Source organism: Macrotis lagotis, chromosome X (assembly GCF_037893015.1).
Source record: "Macrotis lagotis isolate mMagLag1 chromosome X, bilby.v1.9.chrom.fasta, whole genome shotgun sequence".
Taxonomy (NCBI): domain Eukaryota; kingdom Metazoa; phylum Chordata; class Mammalia; order Peramelemorphia; family Peramelidae; genus Macrotis; species Macrotis lagotis.
This window is the reverse complement of record NC_133666.1, coordinates 111,208,186-111,223,755: the sequence shown is the minus strand read 5'-3', so window position 1 is coordinate 111,223,755 and position 15,570 is coordinate 111,208,186.

Sequence of the window (15,570 nt, the reverse complement as noted above, 5' to 3'; positions counted from 1 at the left end):
GGTGAGAGGTGGTACCTCAGAGATGTTTTAATTTGTATTTCTCTAATAAGTAATTATTTAGAGCAATTTTTCATATGACTATGGATTGCTTTGATTTCCTCATGTATAAATTACCTTTGCATATCCTTTGACCATTTATCAATTGGGGAATGGCTTGTCTTTTTTTTTAATTTGACTCAGTTCCCTGTATATTTTAGAGATGAGTCCTTTGTCAGAAATACTAGTCATAAAAATTGTTTCCCAATTTACTACATTTTCTTTTGATCTTAGTTATAGTGATTTTGTCTGTGCAAAAGCTTTTTAATTTAATGCAATCAAAATTGTCTAGTTTATTTTTAATGGTCTTCTCCATCTCTTCCTTGGTCATAAATTGCTTCCCTTTCCATAGATCTGACAAGTAAACTATTCCTTGGTCTCCTAGCTTATTTATAATATTGTTTTATGTCTAGATCCTGTATCCATTTTGATCTTATCTTGGTAGAGGGTGTGAAGTGTTGGTCTAATCTAAGTTTCTTTCACACTAACTTTCATTTTTCCCCCAACAGTTTTTTTTATCAAGGAGAGACTTTTTATCCCAATAGCTGGACTCTTTGGGTTTATCAAACAGCATGTTACTCTAATAATTTTCTGCTATTGCACCACTATCTACCATTCTATTTCTTAGCCAATATCAGATAGTTTTGATGATTGATACTTTATACTATAATTTTAGATCTGGTAGGGCTAAGTCACCTTCTTTTGCACTTTTTTCATTAAATCTCAGGAGATTCTCAACTTTATTTATCCATATGAATTTACTTACAATTTTTTTTAACTCATTAAAGTAATTTATTGGAATTTTTGTTGGTATGTCACTAAACAAGTAGTTAATTTTGGTAGAATTGTCATTTTTATTATATTCGCTTGGCCTATCCATAAGCAGTTAATATTTGCCCAGTTATTTAAGTCTGATTTTATTTGTGTGAGAAGTGTTTTGTAATTGTTTTCAAAAAGTTTCTGAGTCTGCCTTGACAGGTAGACTCCCAGGTATTTTATATTGTCTGAAGTTACTTTGAATGGGATTTCTCTCTCTCTAGCTCTTTCTGCTACATATTGCTTGTCACATATATAGAAATGTTGAGGATTTATGAGAGTTTATTTTATATCCCGTGACTTTGCTAAAGTTGCAAATTATTTCTAGTAGTTTTTAGAGTGAGAGTTTTGTCTCTTCCTTTCCTATTCTAATTCTTTCAATTTCTTTTTTCTTCTCTTATTGCTGAAGCTAACAATTCTAATATGATATCGAACAGTAGTGGTGATAGTGGACATCTTTGTCTCACCCCGATCTTATTGGGAATGCCTCTAGCCTATCCCAATTGCATATAATGCTTGTTGATGGTTTCAGATAGATACTGTTTATTATCCTAAGGAATAATCCATTTATTCCTAGGCTCTCTAGTGTTTTTAGTAGGAATGAGTGTTGTATTTTGTCAAAAGCTTTTTCAGCATCTATTGATATAATCATATGATTTCTGATAGGTTTGCTATTGATATAATTCACCACAATGAATATTGTAAACTTTTTTCCTTTTTTTTTAAAACCCAACTGCCACAACTTTGAACAGATGATTTTATTTGAGTAGTAATTTCCTTAGCTCCCACTATTGATAGTTTCTCTGAAACCTTATTTATTCTCTCCACTTTACCTCTTATCACAGGTTATCCTTACCTATCATTAATATCAATCTCTCTAACTATACTCTTGTATATTACCCATGCCCTCTCACCTTCTTTAAAGTCTTGCTTATCATTTTAGTACATCTAATGCAATGTCTCTCTCACCATTGATTCATTTCTGTATTTCCACAAATATTCAAAATTTCACAAATATAAAGATTTATAGATAATTTATAGATAATTCACTACTGAGTTTTCCTAATATTGCATTCCTGGGATAAATCCTATTTGGTCATAATGTATTATCCTAGTGATAACTTGTTGTAGTCATTTTGTTAAAATTTTATTTAAGATTTTTGCATCTATATTCATCAGGGAGATAGGTCTATAATTTTCTTTCTCTGTTTTAACTCTTCCTGGCTTAGTTATCAGCACCATATTGGTAGTTGTGGGTTTTTTTATTGTATTTATTAAATATTTCCATTTGGGCCAAGCAATTGGAAATTGCCCATATTTAACAATCTAATGCTTTTTGCAGTCAGTGATGTAGAAAAATTAATGTAAATGAAAATCAAGTGAATCTTATACCCAGTAAGAAAGCACCTAAATTGTGTATCTCTTAGCTAATTCACCACTTCAATTTAAGTACAGATTTTCTAATGCAGCATAATTTGATCTTTCTATGCTGCAAAATAGATTCTATACTGAATGGTCAATAAAGGGAATATTATCCACATTTCCTAAAGCACTCTGGAAGCCGGTGTTCTATCCATTTTGCCATCTAGCTGCCCCAGCACAAATATTCTTAATGAAAATCAAATATAAAAGGCATTAAAAGAAACAGAATATTAAATTTCTTTTGGATTCACAGCCAGTGTTCATTATTACTATTTTCTCCATCACTTTCTTAAGTCTAGACAATCAACAAAGCAATAAATGAAGCACTGATTTGTAGAATTGCCCATTTCCAAGGAATAGATGCTCAGACTGAATATTTGTCTGTTAGCTCTCACAAACTCACAAGCTCTCACAGGCTGGTTTCAGCACACCCCTAACTTAAGGTATATCTATTTGTATATGTGATAGAATGGGAAGAATGCTGATCTTGAGCCCCAGTTCTAGCTATCATGCTACATGTATATCTAGCTACTTGATTTTGAACAAGTCACTTAACTTCTCAGTTTCTCCACCTCTCCAAATGAGACAATATTTGTTCTATTCACTTCAAAGGACTGACATAAGGATCAGATGAAATCCAATAATATACAGAAAGTACTTTGTATATCTTAAAGCACTATTCGAATGTCTCCTATAAATCAAAATGTGATTCACCTTTCTCTGTCATTAATCATATGCAGGCATGTAAGTCAGCTACTAACTCAGTGTAAGGCTATACTATGACAGATCTATTGAAAGCAAATTCCATTTCAGGCTCGATTAGTGGAAGGTGGTGTCTAAAAGAAGAGAAGTAAGGAATTTACAGAGACTCTTCCTTGCCAAACCACATCTGAGGAACTACACGTACTTCTAGACAGTTAAATGAGTCAGTGGTTAGAGGGCTAGGCCTTGAATCAAGATGTGAGTTCTTTTCCAACACCAGACATTTCCTAACTGTATTACACTGAGTAAGTCACTTTACCATTTCCAGCCTCAGTTTCCTAAAATGTAAACTGGAAATAACAATAGCATCTACTTTCTAAAGTTATTGTGAGGACCAAATGAGATAATATCTTAGTAAATAATGGGTACTTTTTTGTGCAAGGAAATGGGGTTAAGTGGCTTACCCAAGGCCACACAGCTAGGTAATTATTAAGTGTCTGAGGCTGGATTTGAACTCAGGTCCTCCTGACTCAGGTACTCCTGACTCCAGGGCTGGTGTTCTATCCATTGTGCCACCTAGCCACCCCTGTGTGTACTTATTAAATGCTTATTTCCTTCCTTCTCTAGGCAGTAAGAAACTATAACTAACTTTTATTTGTATATGACCCTATATTATCTCCAGATAATATAAACAAAGTTAATATACAATGTATGATGAAGAGGATGCAAATGGATTTAGCCATAATACAAAGTATTATATGACAATATCTTCTTTCCATTTTCCTTTTCTTTGTCTTCCATCTCAGAAAGTAAACTACTTGAGAACAAGAACTGCCTTTCTTTTCCCCATGTGTCTGCACTCCCATTATGTAACACAGAGTCTGGAAAATAGAAATACTTTAATAAATACTTATTGACTGACTAACTGATAAGTATTTTTTAAAGTCCAGAAGAAAATTCAAAATGAGGTTGATTGTATAGATGATTAGAGAGATTATCTATAAATCTTTATATTTGTGAAATTTTGAATATTTGTGGAAATACAGAAATGAATCAATGGTGAGAGAGACATTGCATGAGATGTAGTAAAATGAGAAGCAAGACTTTAAAGAAGGCAAGAGGGCATGGGTAATATACAAGAGTGTAGTTAGAGAGATTGATATTAATGATAGGTAAGGATAACCTGTGATAAGAGGTAAAGTGGAGAGAGTAAATAAGGTTTCAGAGAAACTATCAATAGTGGGAGCTAAGGAAATTACTACTCAAATAAAATCATCTGTTCAAAGTTGTGGCAGTTGGGTTTTAAAAAAAAAGGGAAAAAGTTTACAATATTCATTGTAATGAATGAATTTAGAGAGTGAATCCATAATAATTAGGTAGGAAAATTGCCAAGCAGCAGCAAGGACCTAGCTGAGTTTTGGCATTAGTTTAATTTCATTATTTTCTCATTTGAGAAAGTGATTCTGGACAGCTAAGAATAAGTGGACAAATTAAATTGAAGAATTTACCCAGAGATAAAAGTTATCAGAATTGTAAAGGGAAATGTCAAAGCATTCTAGCATAGGGCTATTGAAATATTAAAGAAGACTATGCTGAAAAGGTTTGGATTTTATTGGGGGGGGGGGTTGCTGTCATTAAGTCATTTCAGTCATGTCTGACTCTTCATGATCCCAACTGGGGTTTTTTTCTAGAAAGACAATGGAATGGTTTGCCATTCCCTTCTCCAGTTCAATTGATAGATTAAAAAAAAAAACTAAGGCAAGCAGGGTTAAGTTACCTACTCAGGGTAATGCAGATAGTAAGTGTCTGAAGTCAGATTTGAATTCAGGAAGTTGAGTCTTTCTGGCTTTAGGCTTAGTATTCTATCCATTGTGCCCTTTAGCTACCCAATGTTTTGATTTAGAGGTCCATTTTTGACAGCCTTTTCTCTTTAGGAAAAAGGGCAACAGATTTGAAGTTTTTAAAAAAAGATCTTTGTTCAATTTCCTTCTCTACGACTAATTTATATGTTATAGCAAATTACTTTGGACAAGTCATTTAAGCTCTCTGAGTTGATGGATCCTTATCTGTAAAATACTCAGAACCTGATCCTAGGGTTTTTCCCCTTCACTCTGTCCTCTGCCAACATTACAAGGGGCTTCAAAATTCATATTCTCCCAGCAAGTTTCTTCTCTATTCTACTTAGGCTTTATTTCCATAAAATCTTAAGATCATAGATTTCAAGTTGGAAGAGACATTAGAAGTAATAATATTCATATGGTCAGGTTGTTGGAAGAACTTTAAGTAAGAATATTGGAGTCCTTGATCCTGATAACAAGGGATGGAGTGAAGAGAAAACCCATGGAACAGGCAATAAAATAATTAAAAAAAGTCTGGTAATTGACCTGGAGATTAGGGGATGATGCAACCTGGATATTAAGAGTATTTATATAGTATTTTTAAGATTGCAAAGCACTTGGTAGATCTTATGTGAACTTGTGAATGGCAAGAATGTGCTATAAATGAACTGGATGCATGAAGAGAAAAAAGGTCACTCACTGAAGAATGACAACAGAATAATACTTTGGAAATGGCAGTTGGCATATAGCAATCCCTCGTCCTTGCCTTGTAAGGAGTGAGAGAATGAAAGCATGAATGATCTCCAGTGAAAGAAGCTGGTGTCGGGAGCCAAGATGGCGACTTGAAGGGATCAAGTCTTAGGAGCTCTCTGATAAAAACTCATAAACTAAGGACTCTAACTAAACTTTCAAGAGACAGAACCCACAAAGGGACCCAGTGAGGCAGTTCTCCTACTCAAGGTAACCTGGAAAAGAGCAGAAAGGCTCTGCTCCCCGGGGTCGGAGGGGCTGCCAGCCAGAGGGGTGGCCCACCAGAGCAAAAGAACTTAAGCCTCCCGGAGGCAGCCCCAGGGCGCTGGGAGTCTCAGCTCACAGCAGCAGGGGAGTCTCCTGAGCTGCACCCTGGGGAGCACCGGGCACAAAGTGGGGGAACAGCGGGGGCCTCTGCCAGAGCAAGCACCTGGAGCCCAGCCCTGGGAGCACACAGGGAGCAGCTGGGTCTTTAGGCAGCCTAGACCCGGAAACAGAAGCAGGCAGAGCAGGTAAGCAGGAGCCCCCAGGGCATGAGCCCATTGAGCTGAGGGAGAGGAGTGAAGAGAGAGAGAGACTGCCCAGCTCTGTCCTCTGCCCCTGGAACAGAACTCTGGGGCTCTGACCACATTCAGATCCTGATCCCAGTCTAGGCCCCCTCACAGAACAGCAGGCCCCCCCCACCTCAGCCCCATGGCAGAGGGGGGGCGCTTATGGTCATTCACAGACCAGGAGGGAGGACAGAGCCTCACACACTGAGACCCTTGTGGGAGTATCCCAAAAGCTCAGGAAGCACCCCAAAAGCAGGCTTAGGCTGGGAAAATGAACAAACAAAAAAACAAGAGGAAGACCATTGAGAAATATTTTGCAAATGAGCCCAAGAAGGATCAAAATACTCAGTCTGAAGAAGAGGAAGCACAAGCTCCTGCATCTAAAGACTCCAAGAAAAACAGAAATTGGGATCAGGCTATGATAGAGCTCAAAAAAGACTTTGAAAATCAAATGAGGGAGTTGGAAGAAAAACTGGGAAAAGAAAGGAGAAAGATGCAGGAAAAACATGAAAATGAAGTCAGCAGCTTAGTCAAGGAAATCCAAAAAAATGCTGAACAAAATAGCATGCTAAAAACCAGCTTAGGTCAAATGGATAAGACAGTTCAAAAAGTTATTGAGGAGAAGAATGCTTTAAAAAGCAAAATTGGCCAGATGGAAAAAGAGATAAGAAAACTCGCTGAGGAGAATAAATCCTTCAGACAAAGAATAGAATTTAGGGAGATTGATGAATTTACCAGAAATCAGGAATCAATACTTCAAAACCAAAAAAATGAAAAATTATAAGAAAATGTGAAATATCTCATTGAAAAAACAACTGATATGGAAAACAGACTTAGGAAAGATAATTTGAAAATTATTGGAATACCTGAAAGTCATGATCAGGAAAAGAGCCTTGACATCATTTTCAAAGAATTACTACAGGAAAATTGCCCTGATATTCTAGAAGCAGAGGGCAAAATAGAAATGGAGAGAATCCACCGATCCCCCCAAGAAAGAGATCCCAAAAAACCAACCCCCAGGAATATTATAGCCAAGTTCCAGAACTCCCAAGTCAAAGAGAAAATATTACAAGCAGCCAGAAGGACACAGTTCAAATATCGTGGAGCTGCAGTCAGGATCACACAGGACTTAGCAGCAACTACATTGGAAGCTTGTAGGGCTTGGAATATGATATACCGGAAGGCAAAAGAGCTCAGAATGCAGCCAAGAATCAACTACACAGCAAATCTGAATGTCTTTTTCCAGGGAAAAAGATGGACTTCCAATGAACCAGGGGAATTTCAAAGGTTCCTTTTGGAATGGCCAGAGCTGAATAGAAGGTTTGATCTTCAGATACAGGACCCAGGTGAAGCATGGAGATTGGAGGAGAGGGGGGAAATATGAGGGACTTAACGAGGATGAACTGCATGTATAGAAAAATGATACTGATAATATTCATATGAACCATCTCAGTTAATAGAGCAGGTAGAGGGAGCTTTTATAGTTGAAGCACAGGAGAAAGCTGAATTCGAAGATAAAATATGGTGTAAAAATGGAGTCAATAGGAAAAAAAGGGAAATGGAATGGGAGAAAGAAAAAGGAGAGGGGGATTAGTCCAAGATATTTCACATAATAAGATTTTTTTTTATTACAATGCGCTATTGCAATGATATGGAAGGGAGGAGGCAAGGGGGAATGAGGGAACCTTTGCTCTCATCAGAGATGGCTAGGAGAGGAAACAGCAAATATACTCAATGGGGTATAGACAACTGGAGTAAGAAGGAGTGGGGAGCAGGGGAAGGGGTGGGGATGTAAATAAAGGAGGAGAGGATGGACCATGGGGGGACAGTGGTCAGATATAACACATTTTCTTTTTTACTTCCTGCAAGGGGCTGGGATTGGATGGCCCATCCAGGACCATAGGGCCAGGTGGATTCTGGGCCTAAGGGGTGGTATGGGGGCTCAGGGCTTCTTGGCCCCAGGACCAGGGATCTGTCTGCTGTGCCACTCAGCGACCCTACAGCAGAGTCAGAGTGAAAGGAGAGAGAAAATATAGTACATGGTAGTGGAGAAATAAGAAAGGAGGGAGTTGCGATCAGCAATGGCAACTTTGGAAAAATATGGAAGTAACTTTTGTGATGGACTTATCATAAAGAATGTGATCTATTCACGACAGAGTTGATGGTGTTGGGAAAAAAAGAAAGAAGTTGGTGTCCTCAGGAAAGAGCTAGACATCTGTTAAAACAAGCAGTTTGAAGGAAGGTTGGTTGAAAAGATAAAAGCTATGAGTACATTGTTCAGAAATGAGTTAAAATTTCTTGGAACAGACTAAAAGAACATTAGAAGTGGTTGGAGTGAGCTTCGGCTCACTACAATTCCCCTTATTGTGCTCCATTGATTCCATCCTTTTCAATCTTCTCTAACAAATGTCCTCTTTCATCCCTACTCTCTCTAGTTTTCAATCTCTTCCTACCCACTCACCCTTTCCCTGGTTCCTACAAATGCGTCCATATCTTATTTATCCTCAAATACTTCACTGGATTCTATCATCCTCACTAGACATTAAACTTTATCTCTCTTCTTCTTCTTAGTTTAATTGTCCACACACTAGGTGCCTTTACTTCCTCTATTCTCATTAGATACTACTAAACCTTCTGCAAACTGACTTCTTCATCACTGAATTGACACAGTTCTCAAAATCACTAAACATCTCTTAATTGCCAAATCTAATGAACTTTTCTCAATTTTTATCCCTCTTGACCTCTCTGTAGTCTTTGACAGATCCTCTCAGGTTATGATATTGCTCTCCTAGTTCTCCTCTAATATGTTTAACTACTCCTCAGTTTCCTTTTCTGAATCTTATTTAGGTCAAATCCATTAATTATAGGTTTTTTCTATGACTCTGTTACATTCTCTTTTCTTCTTCCTCTGTGCTATCTTTTTTGGTTATATTATCAGCTCCCATGGATCTAATTATAATCCTAATTTCCATATTATATATATACATATATGTATATATATATATATATATATATATATATATATATATGTATATATACAGCATTAACCTATTTCCAGGACTCCAGTTGTACATAACCAGTTAACTTTTGGACTTTGAACTGAAAGCAAAATCAGCATTCCAAAATAAATCTTATTATCTTTCCCCCAAAATACTCCCCTCTTTCCAACTTTCCTATGACTGTCATGGGCCCAGTCATGCAGGCCCAAAACCCCAGGGTCATTCTCAACTCCTCCTTCAGACTAACCCCACTGTTGCCAAGTTTTATCATTTCTACCTTTACAAATGATATCTCATCTTCACCACCAGGGCCCCCACCATCATGGTAGAGGTCCTCATTCCTTCACATCACTCTTTTAATAGTCTTCCATCCAGTTCCCTACTTCACATTTCTTCCCTTTCAATTCATCCTCTACTTGGTTGCCAAAATGATTTTCCTAAAGCACAAGTCTGAGTATATCATTCCTCTACTTTTAATTGATTTTAGTAATCCATAGACTCCCTACTACATTCAGGAGCAAAGATAAAATGCCCACCCCTAAATAGTATTTGCCTCCCTTCACAACCTGGACCTTTCCTATTAAATAAGTCTTTCACTTTAGTTCCTTATGCTCATCATATTACCCAGCTATACCTTCTGTTCCTTCCACATAACCCTTGATCTTCTGGTTTCTTCGCTGCCTATAATCAATGCCTGGAAGGCTTTTTTCTTATTTCAGACTCATAGCTTTTCTGTTTTCCTTCAAGACTCAGACCAAACCCCACCTTCTCAAGGAAGTCTTTCCCTGTCCTCTCCCCCAACTACCAGTTCTATCCCTCTGGAATCACCTTCCATTTACACTATATGAATCTTGTATGTATAATTTTTTTTGCACATTGAATGTGAGTTTCATGAAAGCAAAATACCATATTTTTGCCTTTCTTAGTATCTTAGTACAGTTCTTGGATTAAAATACTTCTTGACCTACTTTATGCAACAGTCTAAGACTAGAAATTGCACAAAAACATAGTTAAGGGAGTTTCCATGCCTTAGAATGGCTTATACCAATGATCTAGTTCTTATCCTTCTCTAAGAAACAGATCAAGTTAATAGGTTTAGCCACAAGATGGTGTATTTTTTCCTTCAAAATCATATATGCTTCTCAGAAACCCTAAGGCTTCCTTAATTATTATTATAAATAGGAGATTTTCCAGCAATAATTTTAAGAAAATGGAATTGCTGTTAATACTTTGACCTCAAATAAGAATTTCAATGTTTAAAAAGAAATGTAAGATATAAGAAATATCTCCAATATATATAAGGTCCCAATCAAATAAAGGACATTGCTAAAATTGCTCTGTATCAATGAAATCACTGGCACTTCAACTGAATTAGCCATTGGGGAAAATTTTGGGATGTCTTTCCCAGGAGTGTCTTGGCAGATTATCTTTAAATAAAAAAGAGATACATCTATCTTGGAATGCTTTTGTTTTCCTGTTCAGTCAAGAGACTAAGCTAGATGACTTCTTGCACATTCTTTTGAGTCCAAGGGAAGCTAAATTTGATTCATTCCTAGATTGCCCAGAGAATCAATATTAATGTATTTTATATTAATGCATTTTCTTGAATTTATTAAATTCTAGGAACATTTCCCCTTCTATAGCAGACATTGAATTGTAAAGTGACAGAAACAGCTCCTGCTGATTCTCTATGATCCAATGGACCTTCCAGTTGGATAAGTACAATTTCACTTAAATTCATCCAATTTGCTGCGGCCCTAAGCAGAATCCATAAATCCCATTATAATTTATTAACGACTGTCTCTCAGTTCTCCATTCAACCAACTCACAAGATATGTTCTGTTAAAAAAAAAAATATCGCTGTCACAGAAAATGAGAGGATACAAGTAATAGTCACAATAGGTGACAATGTTTCAGCATTTAAGGACTGAAATCCCAAACATGGCTTCATATTGATACAGTGAATATCTAGATGCTTCACCATAGTACATGGAGCTTGAGCTCAATTTTTTAAAAAATAGAGAAGAAAACAATTTCCAATGAGAGCTTAAGAAAAAAAGGTAAGATTGGCCTGGTACCCTCTGTTAAAGGAGAATCTGGAAGGAGTCCAGAAAACCATTTGTTTTCCTCTAAATAATCATAATTCCCATTGGAAGTACTTCTGTTGGCACATAGCATATATGCACATAAATGTACACGTGTGTATATTTACATATCATATATGCAAACATTATGTTGATGTGTATGTGCTTATATACACATATGCATGTACATGTGCACACATATTTTTTTTCCTTTATGGGATATGGCAACAGACCAATGATTTCATCAGTTTGGGGAACTCGTACTTTGAAACTCCCTCCACCAATGAGATCAATATTTTATTTATAACTTACAGTTTTTAGAGACTTAACTTTGACACTGAGAATTTATACAGTAGAATTTTGAGCAACTCATTTAAGTTTTTGATTACTGACTTCAAGGCAAGTGCATTATTATACAATACTATCTCTCAATCATAATAACTTATATTATTATTATTATTATTATTATTATTATTATTATTATTACCTAAAAAAGCAGTATGGCACAATGCATAATTTGTTGGTCTTATAATCAAGAAGACTCAGATACTTTTTCTTACTGTCAGAATATTCCTTAATCTCTCTGAGTCTGTATTTTTTTAAAATGTAAAATGGGGATAACAATACCTATAGGATCTACATCACAGGATTATTATGAGACTCAAAAGAGCTCATGTATATATAGCACTTTGTCAACTCTAAAATGCATATAAATGACAAATTTTCTCTTGTACAACAGTCTTGTAAATAAGTGGTAATATTTTCATTCTCCCATAAGGATACTGAATCTCAAAGAAGTGAAGTGACTTACCATGGCCAAGGTCAGTGTCAGAGTCAAAGTTCAAACCCAGATCTCCTGACTCTAATGTCTTTCCATTCCAAAGTCCACAGCATCACATTCCCTAAAATATTTTGTACCTACAACATTTTATATCTCACTTCTTTTAAAACACAGGAAGGACCATGCATGTCAGTTAATACAAAAACTCTGTTATAATTGTTCTTGAAAATAAAAATAATTATTTTCTTTGGCCTAAAAATACAGTATCAATTGCATTTAGAAAATACAGCATTAACTGACATATCAAGATCTTTCCAGATATTCTTAAATATATGTATACTTGCATGTCATATTGTTGTTGTTGTTGTCTTTCACTATTGAAGAAAACTATGACATGTGGGAGGTGATGCCATGACATGCACATGAATTGGGTGCTGTGCAATATTACCAGACTCACTTTCTCCTCCATAGAGAGGGTCCAATGGCTAGATATGAAGCAGGATGACTAGAGATGGTCCTGGATGCAAGACAATCAGGGTTAAGTGGCTTATCCAAGGTCACAGTTAGTAAATGTTAAGTGTCTGAGGCTGTATTTGAACTCAGGTCCTCGTGACTGCAGGGTCAGGATTCTTTCCATTACTTCACCTAGCTGATTTCAGAGGACATGGGAGAATAAAAGTCTTACTGTACATGTCACATAATTTCACTATGGATAAATACTCACCTTCATGAAAAGGCCCTTCTGTCCTGGTTCTGGGGCACAGTTTTATTGCTGTTCATTCATATCCACTTCTTCATGTCTCCATCTGTGGTCCTCTTGGCAAAGATACTGGAGTGGTTTGCCATTTTCTTCTATGGCTCATTTTATAGACAAGGAACCGAAGCAAATAAGGTTAAGTGACTTGGTCAGGATGTCTAAGGGGAAAATTTGAACCCAGATCTTCTGACTCCAAGTTCCAGACCCTATTCACAATGCCTCCAAGTGTCCCAAGTGCATAGAGCATGTAATAGAGGTTATTTTCTTTTAGACTGTGAACCTTTGGTGGGGAGAGAGGAGTGCAGGGAAATCATACCTTTAGGTGGATAGAAAATGTAGCTTTAAAGTCATTGCTTTTCAGAACATGAGTCTTGGCAGAGCTATAACTAAAATGTTTATGCTGTAGGTAAGGGGCACAAAGACTCCAACAGTAAATGAAATTCTCTAATTGCATATACTACTTAATTTAGCACTTCAATAATGGGCTTTCTTATTCTCCAGGCATTTTGTCTATCCACATCACATAGTTTCAACTAGATACTAAGATATATATGTCCAAGACTTTTATCGTAGTGGTGTTTTTTTAAAATCTCATAAGATACTTAGCATTCTGACAAGCACATAGTAGGTTTTCAATATTTATTGATTACTTCTTTTTCCTTTCAGGGTAAATCAAAAGGAGCACATGTAGCATTGAACCACTGCATTGTTTTATTTTATAGGATTCTCTAGTTAATCTGAAGGTGTCACAGTGAAGGAATAAAATGCCATGGTGTATTAGCAAACTAATAAGCAGCTCATACTCATCACTGAAAGAGAGTTTCAGAGGCAATCCATAACGAGGCAACAGCATATGCCTTGCTACAGTGATTAATTCTACTCCTATTATTGCCATTCTGTGCTTTAGGCTGTTTACAATATTTTCTCCCAAAAAAGTCATATGAGGATGAAATTCTTATTGAGACAGGTATAGCAAATTGCTATACCAAGAACAGAAAAGTCTTTGCAATTTCAAGTGAGCATACCCAATGAAGAATTTTTTGAAAGACATATATCTATCCTATACTTAGTCTTCTAGAAGGAAAACTAGGTCTAATATCCCTCTCTTTTTCTTTTCTCTTGATCTAATGGCTCCATTCATTTAAAAGTCCCACTAGATATAACATCAGTTTTATTTCTAGGGCTTACAAAAATCCCCCTCCCCCCCAATTCTGAACAATTCTGTTCAAATTCTCTTAGTGAGTTTTCACTTTATTTTTTAGATCTTAGTACTTGCCAGCTACAAGTTAATAATTCCCTGCTTCATTTAGATTTAATACAGAGCCCATTAAAAGCTATCCAGAAATGCTATTCCAGACTTAGGCACTTGAAAAAGAAATTATAAATAGTTCAGTGATTAAGGTAGGAAAGAAGATCCAATACTCAATGATACATATGCTCCTTTTGATTTACCCTGAAAGGAAAAAGAAGTAATCAATAAATATTGAAAACCTACTATGTGCTTGCCAGAATGCTAAGTATCTTATGAGATTAAAAAAAAAAATAAAACAACACTACTACCATAAAAGTCTTGGGTAAATATCCTGTTATCTAGTTGAAACTATATGATGCTGATAGAGGAAATGCCTGGAGAATAAGAAAGATCCAATTCAAAAAAATATAGATGCTTATGTACTTCCAAAGAATAGAGACTACAGAGAGAGAGACTACAAAGTACCCTGACTCCTCCATTAAAGATAAAGATAACAATAAAATATCAAAAAGAGAAAAAATTTTTTGAAGTTCTAGTAAGAAAATTAAAATTTATCTGAAAGACAATGATGAACACAGGAATAATTCCAATATAATGAAATAAAATTTTGGAAAAAGAAATACATGAATTAAGGGCTGGAGAGAAACATTAAAATAGAGGCATTCTAAAACAATGTCAGATATAACAAAAAAACAATGCAAAAATTTCTGAGAGAAAAGATCAAATGAATAATAGACACACTCTAAGAATTAAAGGAATAAGACAAACCAACTCCAAAATAATGATAACCACAAGACAAACTAAAAGAGCAAATAGCAGATGAAAAATTACAGAGGGTATTAAAGGAAGAATTGAACAATCCAAAATAACTCTAGAGAAGATGGCAAAACCTGGAAAAATAGACATTAGAAGAGAGTATATGGAATCATCAGTGCATTACTGTTCATTTTTCAGTAGAGTCCAAACTATTTGTGAACCCATTTCTGGGTTTGCTTGGCAGAGATACTGGAATGGTTTGCCATTTCCTTTTCCAGTTCATTTTATAGAAGGTGAAACTGAGATAAATAACTGACTTGTCCAGTTAGTAAGTATCTTGGGCCAGATTTGAACCCAGGAATATGAGTCCTCCTGAGTCCAGGTCTAGGTAGCATTCTATCCAGTGGGTCATCTAACTGTCCTGAAAATATTAATAACTACAACTATACGTTTTATACAGTAGAAGCAAGAGTTGCAATTAACACAATGGAAAAAAGAAAAGATAACTCAGAAAAAAACTTTAAAAAATTTGAAAGCAAAACAGATTTAAAAACTCCCATAAAATTAAAGAACCTTGTGACTATAGGCCAATTAATTGTATTAGAAAAATTCCAGAAAATTACTTAGGTTAAAAAACAACAGCAACACTCTACAAATAGAAAGCATTCATAGAACTTCACTAAAGGAAAAGCTTAAAATTCTATCCTAACAACATAAAACTTCAAAATTATAATAACAAAAAGTTAAACACAGAAGAGATTACTTATTTAAGTGTGTCACAAGATTTTTCTAAGTTAGAAAAATATCAAATAAGTTGGAACATAAT